Source organism: Haematobia irritans, chromosome 4 (genome assembly GCF_050003625.1).
Source record: "Haematobia irritans isolate KBUSLIRL chromosome 4, ASM5000362v1, whole genome shotgun sequence".
In the NCBI taxonomy this organism is placed as follows: Eukaryota; Metazoa; Arthropoda; class Insecta; order Diptera; family Muscidae; genus Haematobia; species Haematobia irritans.
The window spans coordinates 76039398-76052766 of record NC_134400.1 but is presented as its reverse complement, the minus strand read 5'-3'; the positions used below and the strand labels follow the sequence as shown (position 1 = coordinate 76052766).

The 13369-nt window shown below is 40.0% G+C and overlaps 1 pseudogene; it reads right to left on the bottom strand.

Moving 5' to 3' along the window:
• Positions 1-5261: 5261 nt before the first annotated feature.
• Positions 5262-13099, bottom strand: LOC142233890 (protein Pixie-like; annotated as a pseudogene).
• Positions 13100-13369: the final 270 nt, after the last annotated feature.

The window sequence follows — 13369 nt, the reverse complement described above, 5'->3', positions numbered from 1 at the left end:
GATTGAGAACCACCGATTCACCATACTTTGTAGAAGTTCTACAGCACCCAATGATCTCATAGTCTTTTTGCGCCTCCATATCCTTCAAGTGAATAATTTTCTTCTAATTTTTCTTGTTAAAATCAGCAATCAAATCTCCGTTATCCGCCATCTCTCAATAATTTCAATACACAATATATTCTGATTAGCATAAAATATAACGACCAACTTTTATACTTTATCAATCATACTCTTTCTGCATTGAACTTCCATATCATAAACAAACACACCGTGGGAATGTTTACTCAACGTCCTCAAACCCATTAAAAATCCAGACAACATACCACATTTTTACATCCCCACCCACTCTGAGATTTTTTACCTAACGGCTTCAAACCCATTAAAGTCTTCAAACCCATTAAAGTCTTCAAACCCATTAAAATTTCATAAACAAACCAACCTTGGGATTGTTTCCCCTAACCGCCTCAAACCCATTAAAGTCCACTAACCAATTAAATTTCATAAACAAACCCACCGATCATATTTACTTAACGTCCTCAAACCCATTAGGTTAGGTTCGGTTAAGCTTCAGGCTCACTAAGATACCACATTCATTGTGATACCACATTCAACTAAAAGTACCTATTACATATGGGCACTTCTAGTTTTAACCACTGAACATTCTCTATTATTTTTTTTTGTTGAACCAACCAGATTGTTCCAAAAACATTAACAGACTACTTAAGTTAACGTTTTCCAGGTCCGCCTGTAATCTAAAGCTGTATGCCCCTAAAATTCGCTTACGCCTTACACAAAATGCAGGACACTCACACAAGAGGTGTTTAATTGATTCCTTTTCCTCCGCATCATGACAGCTCATACAGTAGTCATTATACTTCGCACCAATAGTTTTTGCAAATTGACATATCAGGCAGCGCCCCGTTATAGCAGATATCAGGAGTGATATCAGACGTTTTGAGAACACTAGCATATCCAATGTGCGGTTCAAGTTTAAATGGGGCCATATTTGCTTGGTGTCGTTACAACCCTTGCAATTCTCCCATCGAACATTTGCCATAATAACAGCTTTCTCACGCAGTAAGAGCTTGAAGGTAGCCGAAGACATACCAACAGATTCTAGTTCCCCTGGAATATGTAAGGTAGTTATTAGCCTTGCTAACTCATCTGCTTCTCAGTTCCCCGTTATGTTCCTATGGCCAGGCACCCATATTAGGTGAATATTGTACTGCTCAGCCATCTCGTTGAGAGATTTGCAGCAGTCGATGGCCGTTTTCGAGTTAAGCTGACTGTTTGGCCAAAATGTCTAATGGCAATAGATGCAGGATGACATTAAGGGAATCTGTTCCTGTCTTACTGAGATACACAAGCACGCCATACTCTGAACTTTATCTAAACCTGTCGGTTGCTGAAGTGCCGGCCACCAGACTAAAACACCATATAGCATTATGGGTGTAACCACTGCCATATATAGCCAATGCACAAGTTTCGGTTTTAGTCCCCACTTTTTTCCTATTGCCTTTTTGCACGAGTACAAAGCTACCGTGGCTTTTCTCGCTCTTTCTTCAATATTAAGCTTAAAGTTCAGCTTCCTGTCCAGAATAACATAACACCAAGGTATTTTGCACACTCTCCAAAGGGAATTTCAATACCCCCTAAGGATATGCAGGATTTACTCCAAGACCATTCTCTTTCGCCCTTTTCTCAGTCATCCGGAGGGTTCTCTGTATAACATCTCTGATTGTGGATGGGAATTTTTCGCTGACTGCTAGAGCCATATCGTCTGCGTATGTCGCCACTTTTATCCTTTCCTTTTCCAGGGAAACCAGAAGGTTTTTTATAGCAACATTCCCAAGAAGAGGTTATAGAACTCTTCCTTGGGGAGTGCCTCTGTTCACATACCTTTGTATGTTTGCTTGCCCTAGTGTGGCTGAAATACGTCTCTTTATTAGAAGTTCGTCTAGCAGCCTAAGTATACCTGTATCGACATTTAGAGTTGCCAGTCCTTTTAATGTAGAACTCGGATGGACGTTATTGAATGCCCCCTCGATGTCTAGAAACGCCATGATTGTGTATTCATTTACAGATAGTGAGCTTTCGATAAAGCTGACTAGTTCATGCAAAGCGGTCTCAGTAGACCTGCATGCTGTCGTTTCGAGAGCAAACTTGAATCGACTATAGTTCTAAGATAAATGTATATCATCCTCTCCAGAGTCTTAAGTAGGAATGAGAATAAGCTGATTGGTTGGAAATCCTTCGCACTCGAATGAGAGACTTTTCCTGCTTTAGGTATGAAAACGACTTTTGTTTCCCTCCACTTTTCTGGAATGCCAAAAAAATTGGAAGTTCTTCCAAAGGCACAACTTTAAAAGCACTTCCAGAAGATGCACACCCATTGATGTTCTTTATTTTAACTATCCAGTAAGTTCTTTTAATTCATTTTTTTATAACTTGATTGGTTCATACATTTAAGGTGAGTACTAAGTTCGAGTTTTTTCACTAAAGTGAAAACTAAATCAGTAAAAAAAGGCATACAATTATACATATTTGTTGCATATTTTATTATAACTTGATGGGGAATAGCCCAAAGCAAGTTTTCACAAAGTTTGTACTCCTTAAAAAGTATTATTAAAGAAAAGTAATCGTGAACAAATGGCGATTTTAGTGGCTAAACTCGAACTTAATACTCACCTTTAATGGGTAATTTCAACTTTTTTGTTTCAAATATGTTAAAAACAGAGTAAGAATTCATAAAATGGTACAAATCATTTAAATTTTGTCGAAAAAAATGCTAAATTCAATCTGAAAAAATTGTGAATTTTTGAAAATATTTGAGGTCAAACGTTTCCAACAAGCGTTAGAATCCATTAAAAATTATAAATATTATTTATTTGACAAAATATAACAGAATTTTTTAATTTACATCCACAACACTGAATTCAGATTACACCTAAAGAAGTGATGCAAATTCAGTGCAACGGCTGTTGAAATGGAGGACTTCCGTCCTATGACAAGCCCATGTTAAATTCATTGCTTCTGCGTCAATTATGCACCAATTCCGGATCCAACAAGAATATTTTCATTACTTTTTTGGCGACGCTTTTTTTGCTGGGATATGCTAAGTTTATACATCCTTTATATATCACTGTCAACCAAGGGATAATTCTGTCAGTCACTGCTTGTAACTCCGCCGGAGTAATTCCATCAGGTCCGAGGGATTCGAATGACCCAAAGCTATTTAACGCCCATTTTATTCTAGATTCCGATACAAGTTCCTCGATAGGAAATGACCGCTGAGCCACTGTAGCACCGCCAGAGCATGGTCCAACCGTCTGATTTCCAGGAAAATGTGTGTCCAATAGTACCTCTAGCGTCTCCTCACTGGACGTTGTCCAACTGCCCTCCGATGTTTTAATGAAAACTGAAGCGGAGTTAGTGGATGCTAGTACCTTCCGTAGTCGGGAAGCCTCGGACGTATTCTCAATACTGCTGCAGTAAACATTCCAAGAGTTATGCTGAGCCTTTCTCAGTTCTCGCTTGTATCCTTTCAGATTCTTCTTGTAAGCGTCAGGAGCTCTGGTGGTCTTTGCTTTGTTAAACAGTTTCCTGCAGGATTTCCTCATATTACTTAACTCCGTAGACTACAATGGTGGTCGATTTCCCCCCCTTGCCTTCCCTCTAGGGCATGCAGCTTTCAGTGAGATTTTGAAGGCCTTAGTAATCCGCGTGTTCGATATCTTTCACAGTGCTCATATTTGTCTCTGGTATTTCCGGTATCATCATATTGAACGATTCCCTATACCTATTCCAATCAGCTTTCCTAACATTTGGCGGAAATATGGTCTTTGAAGTACGAACAGCCAATCTGAAGCTGATGTAGCGATGATCTGAGAAGCTATGATCCCTCAAAACTTGCCACTCAGATATCTTATCATGCAGTTCCGGAGAGGCCAATATGACGTCCAAAACCTCTTGCCTGTCTTTGGTGACGAAGGTTGGTGCATCGCTCTTATTGCAAACTACCACGTTACTACGCAAAATGAACTCTATTAGCGACTCTCCCCTTGCATTAGTATCACTACTTCCCCAAATACTATGATGTGCATCGCATCCCATAATGAGTTTTGTCTTTTTTCAGTTACTCCTAAACTAAGGTCTTAACGGCACATGGAGGCATTTCCCTATCATGTCCCATGTAGACCGAAGATACCCAGTATTTGCATTTGGATATCTCTAGACTGGCTACGACAGTGTCTGCATTGCTTAATGAAGGAAGCAGAAACAAGTTTAGTTCCTTCTTAGCAATTATACATACTCGATTTTTATCTTTACCGGTATTATGCAAAAGTTTGAAACCCGGAGTGCTTAATTCACAGATCTTATTCTTATATATGTATGGTTCTTGAATAAGAACTATATCTATGTCTCATTTCATCAGGAAAACTTTTAAGGCAGCACAAGCGGCCTTACAATGGTGAAGATTTATCTGGCGGAACCGTAGAACCATCCAAATTTTCAACCACCGTCACATCAGCCGCTTCAATTGAGTCATCAAAGGCTTCCTCAGAAATCTCGTAGACTCTCGCAACAATCCGCGGTTCAGCTTTGGTGATGTTTGAGCCTGTAGGAACTTCCCGCATGTCATGTTCGCCAATGTCTGCAGTTTTTATGTCTCCTTAGGCTTCCAAGATTTTTTCACTTCTGACTCTACCGGAGGCTTGTCCGTTTCGGAATCCTTTGGCTGATCGCTTTTGTATACCTTCATATGGATATCATGGAAGCCATAACTTACACTTCCTTGGGTCTGGGCTAGATGTGGCAGCGACTCAATGTTCAATATAAACACCGCATGTCGTCTTGGTCCATCCACCTCATCCAAACAACCAACTTTCCAATCGGCGGTTGGAAAATCTGGGTTACATTCCTTTAGTCTGTTTAGTATTTTAGGATAAACAAAGCATTTCTGCGTTCTTTGAATCTCTTTCGTGAGGGATTACCTCCTTTTGATGTCGTTACCTTAGAAAAGGTCCGACTTGCCAAAGTGTCGCCACCTGTCGGCCCGTCTACAGGTCGACTAATTGGGCCTGACTCTTGGTCACTGCCCAAATTCACAACTTCAGTCGATACCCGTCCACTGGGTCCTGAAGTTAGCAACCCAGTGGGTGACTTTGAATTTCGCTGCATGGTGATTTGATTTTCCACCACACGTAGGGATGCCAGATTTTGAAGAGGCAAAAAGAGCACATACGTAAAAAAGAACACACTTTTTCAAATAAAATAAAAACATTTAATTCAATTTTATTGAAAGATAATTCTTTTAAACATAACAAAAAGATTCATAATATAAACATAAAATAACCCACTTTCAACTTAAGCTAATTTTCTTACAATTCTTTGTAAGTCATTTTTTGGTGTTTTTGTGAAAAATGTTATTGAAAGAAGTTTGTTTACATTTAGAACAGAGTACAAAGTGAAGAGGCAACATCGACGTGCGCTTCTTCGACTCTGATATATAAAGTAAAACACTATTTAATTAGAAAATAACGGCGTAGGAAAATCTCGTATGTTCAGTTTACTTTTACCATTTATTGAATCGCGTTGGAGTAATATTTGTTGTGATGCGTAAAAAGAGCACAAAAAGAGTACTTAACTAAAAATAGAGCACTTTTGCGTGCTCTTTTAGCCTATCTTGTTTTAAGAGCACATTTTGTAAAAGAGAGCACGTCTGGCATCCCTAACCACACGTGAAATTCGTAATAAGTACTTATTACGATGAAATAATCCGCAATTAAAAAAACACGTCCGTTCAGTTCGACGGTTGAATAAACGTAGGCATAAGCTTAAACATTTCATACAAGTTCAAAAATGTACGAAGATTATATTTGTGTTCTTAGTGCTGTACGCTTTATTTTTATCGATTCACATTCTTGGTACTATTGAAAATGTAAAAAATAGGAAAACCGTTTTATTAAGTTAAGGCCGGTATGCATCTCTAGCGAAAAATTTCATTCCCATAAGAAATGCATTGCTATTTATGCTAACGAAATTTTCGGTAGCGTTCAATTTCGTAAGCTGGTACGCACCTCTACTGAAAATAACAGGGTTGTCAAAAGCATATTTTGGCAGCAAACATTTAATTTATTGCGTAAAAGTTTTAAAAGGTCTGTAAATAATAAACAATTTATTTGAGGAATATTTGGAACATATACTAAAAATTTTTAAAAGCGATTAGCTGGTTTAAAATTTTTGTACACAGCCCTGTTTTTTTTTTTGTAGACAAATAAATTTTTGCTACCGAAAATTTCGCTAGAGGTGCATACCGGCCTTTAACTAAAATTGAATTTTACAAATGGGACGATATTGAAAACGAATGGATTTGCACTATTACCATAATTAATGTCGTCTTCCATGCAAACATATTTTTGCTTTATTATACGCTGCAAATGGTAAGCTTACTGTCCATCGCCTTCCAAAAAGAAGAATTGACCGGATCGTTTTTGTTCAGTGTCCTAAAAAAGGTATTTGTTAAAAAAATTGTTTTTATGAAGGGAGTAGTAGTAGTAGATAGTAGTAGAGTAGAAACTAGAGGTCTGCACAATTCCATTTGTAAATGAAGAGTACACGTGTACTTGCTACATGAGTACATCTATTTGAGAGAGTCGCAAAACAATTGGTACACATTTTGATGAACACCAAAAGCCACGAGTAACTTCTTGCTGCTACTCTGATGTCTTCACTACCAACAAACACATATTCCTCTTTCTCTCTTATTGAAGTGTACTCAGAGTGATCACGTCGAGTATGTTGCGAGAACAAAACTTCATGGAGTACTCCATGTACCACGTGCAGTTTCAGAAATATAAGAAAACAGTTACTCTCCATAATGTATGTTTTCGGATTGATATAAAGAACGGCAAACGTGAAGGTAAGTGTGTGACATACATAAATATATGAAATATGTGACATACATACATATCTATGATTAATAATAATGGAAAGTTTTGCTTCGCACATACACTAACCGTCGAACGGAACGGACGTGTTTTTTAATAGCGGATAAAATCATCGTAATAAGTACCTACTACGAATTTCAAGTGTGGTGGGATATTAGGCCACCATGCAGAGAAATTCAAAGACATCCACTGGGTTGCTAACTTCAGGGCCCAGTGGACGGGTATCGACTGGAGTTATAAATTTGGGCAATGACCAAGAGTTAGGCCCAATTAGTCGACCTGTAGACGGGTCGACAGGTGGCGACAATTTGACAAGTCGGACCTTTTCCAAGGTAACGGCATCAAAAGGAGGTAATCCCTCACGAAAGAGATTCAAAGAACGCAGAAATGCTTTGTTTATCCTAAAGAAATTAGGATCAGTCGACCCAAGCACGTTGTCGGCTAAACAAAGCGATTCCTTAAAATGGGCTCAAGGAATTCTTGAGGCTGGAAAAAGGGAACGATCACCGGATGAGCTGCCATCCTCCAAAAGGGATCAACGATCGTTTGCCTCAGTTGCTAAAGACAGCCTTGTGATGGCTATCATAAATAAAGGAGCATTGGACGGTATGGTTCCAAAGCAAAAATGGGGGGAAATTGAGAATGCTTTGTCTGGCGTCTACTCACAGGTGCTGGAAAAGTTTCCCGGCCCAGATCCTCGACACCAAGAGGCTGGTTGGTATCAAGGACGATTTAAGCTAGTCGCATTTGAGGACCAGAGGTCTATAGAATGTTTTAAAGCTGCTCTGATACTAATTGGTGAAGTTTGGGAATGAGCTGCTCTAGAGTTAGTCGAGAAGAAAGACATACCGGCTAGACCAAGAGCACATGCGTGGATACCTGCAAACCCTCCTGACCCTGAATCTATTTTAAATAGACTGAAACAATGCAATCCAGATCTTCCAACAGCTGATTGGAAGGTTGGCCGTTTGGATGAAGTGGATGGGCCAAGACGGCATGCAGTGTTTATATTGAACACTCAGTCTTTGCCACATCTAGCAAAGTCCCAGGGCCGTGTATGTTATGGCTTTCATTATATCCAAATGAAGGCGTATAAAAACGATCAGCTAAAGGATTCAGAAATGGACAAGCCTCTGTCTGAATCAGAAGTAAGCGGATCCTCTTGCGAAGTCGAGGGGGATACCAAGACATTTGAAGACATGGATAGATACCGTATGCGTGAGGAGGCTTCTACTGCCTCAGAACTCACCAAAGTTGAACCTATGGTTATTGCGAGAGTCACCGATATCTCTGAAGAGGACATTCTTGATGACTCGATTGAAGCGGCTGATGTGACGGTTGTTGAAAATCTCGATGGTCCTACGGATCCTCCAGATAAATCTTCATCATTGTAAGGCTGCATGTGCTGCCTTAAAAGTTCTCCTGATGAAAGGGGACATAGATATAGTTCTTATTCAAGAACCATATGTTTATAAAAACAAAATATGTGAATTAAGTACTCCGGGGTTCAAACTATTGCAGTATACTGGTAATGATGTAAATCGAGCCTGTATAATGGCTAAAAACGAGCTCAACTTGTTTCTGCTTCCTTCAATGTGCAATACAGACACTGTCGTTGCAAGTTTAGAAATAGCCAAATGCAAATATTGGGTATCTTCGGTCTACATGGGACATGACAGGGAGATGCCTCCATATGCCGTTAAGACCTTAGTGGAGGAGTCACTGAAAATAAAGACGAAACTCATTATGGGGAAGTAGTGATACTAATGCAAGGGGAGAGTCGCTAATAGAGTTTATTTTGCGTACTAATCTGGTAGTTTGCAACAAGGGAGATGTCCCAACCTTTGTCACTAAAAACAGGCAAGAGGTTTTGGACATCACCTTGGCCTCGCAAGAACTGAATGAAATGATATCTGAGTGGCAGGTTTTAAGTGAACACAGCTTCTCAGATCATCGCTACATCAGTTTTAAATTTGATGTTCATATCACCAAGATCATATTTCCGCCAAATGTTAGGAAAGCTGACTGGAATAGGTATAGGGAATCGTTCAATATGATGATACCGGAAATAACAGAGACAAATATGAGAAATGTGCAAGATATCGAACACGCAGTGGAGCGGATTACTAAGGCCTTCAACATCTCACTGAAAGCTGCATGCCCTAGAGGAAAGCCAAGGGGGAAACATCGACCACCATGGTGGTCTACGGAAATAAGTAATATGAGGAAATCCTGCAGGAAGCTCTTTAACAAGGCAAAGTCCACCAGAGCCCCTGAGGACTGGGACGCTTACAAGAAGAATCTGAGAGGATACAAGCGAGAACTGAGAAAGGCTCAGCATAACTCTTGGAATGCTTACTGCAGCAGTATTGAAAATACGTCCGAGGCTTCCAGACTACGGAAGGTTCTAGCATCCACCAACTCCGCTCCAGGTTTCATTAAAACATCGGAGGGCAATTGGACAACGTCCAGTGAGGAGACGCTGGAGGTACTATTGGACACACATTTTCCTGGAAATCAGACGGTTGAACCATGTACTGGCGGTGCCACAGTTGCTCAGCGGTCGTTTCCTGTCGAGGACATTGTATCGGAAACTAGAATAAGATGGGCGCTAAATAGCTTTGGACCATTCAAATCCCCTGGACCTGATGGAATTACTCCGGCGGAGTTACAAGCTGTAACTGACAAAATTATCCCCTGGTTGTCGGTGATATATAAAGGATGTATCAACTTATCATATATCCCAGGAAAGTGGAGGGAAACAAAAGTCGTTTTCATACCTAAAGCGGGAAAAGCCTCTCACTCGAGGGCGAAGGATTTCCGACCAATCAGCTTATCCTCATTCCTACTTAAGACTCTGGAGAGGATGATAGATATTTATCTTAGAACTAGCATCGATTCAAGTTTGTTCTCGAAACGACAGCATGCATACTCGAAGGGCAGGTCTACTGAGACCGCACTACATGAACTAGTCAGCTTTATTGAAAGCTCACTATCTGTCAAAAAATACACAATCGTGCCGTTTCTAGACATCGAAGGGGCGTTCAATAATGTCCATCCGAGCTCGATATTAAATGGACTGACAACTCTGAATGTTGATCCATGTATACTCAGGCTGTTAGACGAACTGCTAATGAAGAGACGTATTTCAGCCACACTAGGACAAGCAAACATACACCTCTTCTTTGGAATGTTGCTATAAATAGCCTTCTGGTTACTCTAGAAAAAGAAAGGATAAAAGTGGTGGCATACGCAGATGATGTAGCTCTGGCAGTCAGGGGAAAATTACCATCCACAATCAGATATATTATTCAGAGGGCCCTCCGGATGACTGAACAATGGGCGAAAGACAATGGTCTTGGGGTAAATCCTGCAAAGACAGAATTAGTCATGTACTGCAAAGATCGCAAAACTCCCACGGTTAGGCCTATTTCCTTAGGGGGTATTGAAATTCCCTTTGGTGATTGTGCAAAATACCTTGGCGTTATTTTTGACAGGAAGCTGAACTTTAAGCTTAATATTGAAGAAAGGGCGAGGAAGGCAACTGTAGCTTTGTACTCGTGCAAAAAGGCAATAGGAAAAAAGTGGGGACTAAAACCAAAAATTGTGCATTGGCTATACACGGCAGTGGTTAGACCTATAATGCTATATGGTGTTGTAGTCTGGTGGCCGGCACTTCAGAAACCGACTGGTTTAGATAAAGTTCAGCGTATGGCGTGTTTGTGTATTTCAGGCGCATTCAGCAAGACAGGAACAAATTCCCTTAATGTCATGATGCATCTATTGCCTTTAGACATTTTGGCCAAACAGCCAGCTGCAACAACGGCTGTGCGGTTGCGCGAACTATCGCTGTGGTCGGAAAATGGTTACGGTCACAGTTCTGTCCTCAAAATAATGTCAGATGTACCTAACGTAGTGGATTACACTTTGGCGAGTCCACTTTTCGACAAAAAGTTTGAGACTCTAATCCCCAACAGTGAGGCGTGGTGCACACATACCCCGGGGAATAAAGAATATATAGATTTCTACACTGATGGCTCCAAATTGGATGGACAAGTGGGTTTCGGAGTATATTCTAATGATCTGGAACTTCAAATAGCGAAAAGATTACCTAATCACTGTAGTGTTTTTCAGGCTGAAATATTAGCAATAAGAGAGGTGGCGAATTGGCTGAGAAGTAATGTTCCAAAAAATGTGGGCATTAATATATACTCAGACAGTCAACCTGCAATAAAATCCTTGGACTCTGTGTTCCTCAACTCGAAGACGGCCATCGATTGCCGCAAATCTCTCAATGAGATGGCTGAGCAGTACAATATTCACCTAATATGGGTGCCTGGCCATAGGAACATTCCGGGGAACTGCGAAGCGGATGAGTTGGCAAGGCTAGGGACTACCTTACATATTCCAGGGGAACTAGAATTTGTTGGTATGCCCCTAGCTACCTGCAAGCTCATGCTGCGTGAGAAGGCTGTTATGATGGCAAATGTTCGATGGGAGAATTGCAAGGGTTGTAACGACACCAAGCAAATATGGCCCCATTTCAACTTAAACCGCACACTAGATATGCTAATGTTCTCGAGACGTCAGGTATCACTCCTGATATCTGCTATAACGGGTCGCTGCCTGATAGGAGATTTTGCAAAAGCTATTGGCGCGAAGTATAATGACTATTGTATGAGCTGTCATGATGCGGAGGAAAAAGAATCAATTAAACACCTCTTGTGTGAGTGTCCTGCATTTTGTGTAAAGCGCAAGCAACTTTTAGGAGCATATAGCTTCAGATTACTGGCGGATCTGGAAAACGTTAACTTAAGCAGTCTGCTAATATTTTTGGAACAATCTGGTTGGTTCAACAAAGAAAAATAATCAAGAAGGTTCAGCGGTTAAAACTAGAAGTGCCCATATGTAATAGGTACTTTTAGTTAATGTGGTATCACAATGGACTGAATAGTCTAAGTGAGCCTGAATCTTAATCGGGCTGCCACTTTAACCTAACCTAACCTAACCTTTGCTTCGCACATAACTGAGCAATACTTGTGGTACCACGTGAAGTGAAGAGAATCCATGTTGTACTTTTTCTCAAGTACTTACATTTTTATTGTTCCTTTTTTTCGGAACACATATTGTTTCGGATAAGTACTTGGTGGTATTTGACAAGCAAGTGTTCTCTTCACTTCACTACTTGCGCTCTGAGAGAAAGACAGTGTATGTACTATATTCGAAAGCGAATTGCATACATGTAGTGAAAAGTTATTCGATGCAGACCTCTAGTAGAAACTCAACTTTACAGAATTGTTTTTGTTGATGCGAGGCTGCAATTATTTGGATCACGTCGGAATGTAATGCCCAACAATTCCAAGAAGCGGTTCATACCATTCAACAATGATTGAGGAGAATAAGCCGTAGTCTGAACCGAAGGTTGGCCCTGAAGGACAATAACACGATCGGCCAAGTATGTTGCCATAATGAAATCGTGTTCAACTACAAAACCAGTCCTCTTGGCGTGTAAAATGTAGCTAATGGGAATATTTTCGTATAGTTTATATTCATACCTTCAACATTTTAATATAACTTACCGTTTTATTACTTTCGCAGCGACCAAACGTTGTTCAGAGTCCAAGTATGCGGAGGGCTCACCGATTAAGTAGACATCAGCAGATTTACCCCAACATAATACCAAAGCTACACGTTGCAATCCACCACCAGATAAATTTTGTACTTCTTGGTCCATAATTTCTTCAATTTTCATGGGTTTCATAACATCAGCTACAAACTGTGGGTGAACATAAGCATCACGGATTTTATCGTGGAGCAAATGTCGTATGTGGTTTTGGAATTTCGATGATATCTTTTGTGGCTTATACGATATATTCAGCACAGGTAAGTCAACTTGCGTATCCGGTTGCAGATTACCGGCCAACATACGAATGAATGTAGTTTTTCCAGTACCATTCTCACCAAGTAATGCCAAAATTTCAGAATCACTGAAGTGTCCCTCTTGAACAGTAAGAGAGAAAGTGCCCAATGTCTTTTGCATTGCTGGATAAACATAACGATTCATTCTCTTAATTTCTTCTTCCGTAGCTGACTCTCGAGACCTGAAAATTTATTGTGAGATCATATTTATTTGTTTAGTTACATTAAGTCATCACCAAATTCCATTCCATTCTCTGTCATAAATATTTTTCAAAGCTTTTCAATGCGTTTTCTAAATTTTGAGTGTTCATGTATATCAAATTCCTTGATGTATTTATCAATTGTATATATCTATATTAGGGATAAACAAGTAAATAAGGTCTAATTCGGGCGAAGCCGACTGTATTTGAGCTAAACATAGAATCGTGCAAAACTCGCCACTTATGGTATCATCACAATGGACTAAATAGTATTAATGTGCCTGAAATAACGGGGTGTCC